This window comes from Convolutriloba macropyga, unplaced genomic scaffold (assembly GCF_964194025.1).
Source record: "Convolutriloba macropyga unplaced genomic scaffold, txConMacr16.3 SCAFFOLD_5587, whole genome shotgun sequence".
Classification (NCBI taxonomy): domain Eukaryota; kingdom Metazoa; phylum Xenacoelomorpha; order Acoela; family Convolutidae; genus Convolutriloba; species Convolutriloba macropyga.
In genome coordinates this window covers 13,435-16,350 of record NW_027450640.1, presented here as the reverse complement: position 1 = coordinate 16,350, position 2,916 = coordinate 13,435, and the positions used below count along the sequence as shown (strand labels likewise).

General features: G+C 47.9%; 1 pseudogene; it reads right to left on the bottom strand.

Annotated features, from left to right (window-relative positions):
* Positions 1-359: 359 nt before the first annotated feature.
* On the bottom strand, positions 360-511 carry LOC142356052 (5.8S ribosomal RNA; annotated as a pseudogene).
* Between the last annotated feature and the right edge of the window lie 2,405 nt (positions 512-2,916).

Genomic DNA, 2,916 nt, shown 5'->3' with positions numbered 1-2,916 from the left:
CTTTCATGTGAAGAAGTTTCGCCAGTCTTTTTGACTGTCTCAAATCTGAGTCATGCTTAGGCTACTAGTTGCTTCATAGTACTTATCGCCTCGAGATCATTGAACAAAACTTGATTTTCACATGTTGCTGTTTCAGCTTCCGCTTACTAGAAACAACATAATACTAGTCTCATTAAGTTCCGTCTCTTTGCAATTTTCTTATGAAGAAAATTCGCCATCACAATGACTCCAGCAGTTCTTGATCAAGGAATGCAATCATTGATCAGAATGCTATTATTTGAATCGGTTCTGCTTTAAGTGTTCCAATTTTATTGGAAGCACCAACAATAGAACATCAATGTGTTCAATCGAGAGTTATATAACCCTGAATCGGACGCAGTCAACAGCCGAAGCCGAGACCGCCTTTTGCGTTAGAGAGGTCGGTAAACAAATCTTGCGATTCATACCGAATTAACACATATAGCTGTGCTCCTCTTCGTAAAGCGAGCCAAGTGATCCCCTGTTGAAGGATGTATTTGGACCAATCTAGTAGCATTTGGTTTCCAACAAGCTCTCCCAAGTTAGCTTACTTATTGGGCTTTTCAACCTCGGTCTTAGTGTTAGCTCCGGTACTGCTCGGTCGTGCTTGCTGAAGGCCCGACCCAGCTTTAGTTAGATTCTCGTACTTTCTCTTGGCCTCTCTAGGAGGACCAGACAGACCTCTCGGTCTATCGTTTAGCTTCAGTCCTGCTCGATCTAGCTTGCCCAAGGCTTGATCAAGCTCTATTCGCCCCGCTAGAGGGCTCTCTAAGACCCCTCGGTCTTAGTGTTATCTTCTGTAATGCCTAACCAAGCTTACTACAGGCCTTGGTCAGGTCTTTATCGGTCACCGATTAGTAACAGACCAATCATAGGGCCTTCCACCCTATCCGGGTTGAGGTCTTTAGTCCAGCCATATTTTGACAAGACACCTCTCCCTAATAATGCCCCACACATAGAATTACTGTCCATGCAGTATTTAACTTGTGTTTTTTTCTAAAATTTGATTTTCACTTTTTGGAGGTTCATTTGCTCCTCTGACACTCTTTCAGCTTCAATCTTACTCGATCTAGCTTTCCCAAGGCTCGATCTAGCTCTATTCGCCCCACTAGAGGGCTCTCTAAGACACTTCGGTCTTAGTGTTAGCTCCGGTCTTGCTCAATCGTGCTTGCTGAAGGCGCGATCAAGCTTTAGTTAGCTTCTCGTACTTCCTCTTGGCCTCTCTAGGAGGACCAGACAGACCTCTCGGTCTATCGTTTAGCTTCATTCCTGCTCGATCTAGCTTTCCCAAGGCTCGATCTAGCTCTATTCGCCCTGCTAGAGGGCTCTCTAAGACCCCTCGGTCTTAGTGTTAGCTCCGGTACAGCTCGGTCGTGCTTGCTGAAGGCCCGATCAAGCTTTAGTTAGATTCTCGTACTTTCTCTTGGCCTCTCTAGGAGGACCAGACAGACCTCTCGGTCTATCGTTTAGCTTCAGTCCTGCTTGATCTAGCTTTCCCAAGGCTCGATCTAGCTCTATTCGCCCTGCTAGAGGGCTCTCTAAGACCCCTCGGTCTTAGTGTTAGCTCCGGTACAGCTCGGTCGTGCTTGCTGAAGGCCCGATCAAGCTTTAGTTAGCTTCTCGTACTTTCTCTTGGCCTCTCTAGGAGGACCAGACAGACCTCTCGGTCTATCGTTTAGCTTCAGTCCTGCTCGATCTAGCTTTCCCAAGGCTCGATCTAGATCTATTCGCCCTGCTAGAGGGCTCTCTAAGACCCCTCGGTCTTAGTGTTAGCTCCGGTACAGCTCGGTCGTGCTTGCTGAAGGCCTGATCAAGCTTTAGTTAGCTTCTCGTACTTTCTCTTGGCCTCTCTAGGAGGACCAGACAGACCTTTCGGTCTCTTGCTTAGCTTCAGTCCTGCTCGATCTAGCTTTCCCAAGGCTCGATCTAGCTCTATTCGCCCCGCTAGAGGGCTCTCTAAGACCCCTCGGTCTTAGTGTTAACTCCTGTAATGCCTAACCAAGCTTACTACAGGCCTTGTTCAGGTCTTTATCGGTCACCGATTAGTAACAGACCGATCATGGGGCCTTCCACCCTATCCGGGTTGAGGTCTTTAGTCCAGCCATATTTTGACAAGACACCTCCCCCTAATAATGCCCCACACATAGAAATACTGTCCATGCAGTATTTAACTTGTGTTTTTTCTAAAATTTGATTTTCACTTTTTGGAGGTTCATTTGCTCCTCTGACACTCTTTCAGCTTCAATCTTACTCGATCTAGCTTTCCCAAGGCTCGATCTAGCTCTATTCGCCCCACCAGAGGGCTCTCTAAGACACTTCGGTCTTAGTGTTAGCTCCGGTCTTGCTCAATCGTGCTTGCTGAAGGCGCGATCAAGCTTTAGTTAGCTTCTCGTACTTTCTCTTGGCCTCTCTAGGAGGACCAGACAGACCTCTCGGTCTATCGTTTAGCTTCAGTCCTGCTCGATCTAGCTTTCCCAAGGCTCGATCTAGCTCTATTCGCCCCGCTAGAGGGCTCTCTAAGACCCCTCGGTCTTAGTGTTAGCTCCGGTACAGCTCGGTCGTGCTTGCTGAAGGCCCGATCAAGCTTTAGTTGGCTTCTCGTACTTTCTCTTGGCCTCTCTAGGAGGACCAGACAGACCTCTCGGTCTATCCTTTAGCTTCAGTCCTGCTCGATCTAGCTTTCCCAAGGCTCGATCTAGCTCTATTCGCCCCGCTAGAGGGCTCTCTAAGACCCCTCGGTCTTAGTGTTATCTCCTGTAATGCCTAACCAAGCTTACTACAGGCCTTGGTCAGGTCTTTATCGGTCACCGATTAGTAACAGACCGATCATAGGGCCTTCCACCCTATCTGGGTTGAGGTCTTTAGTCCAGCCATATTTTGACAAGACACCTCCCCCTA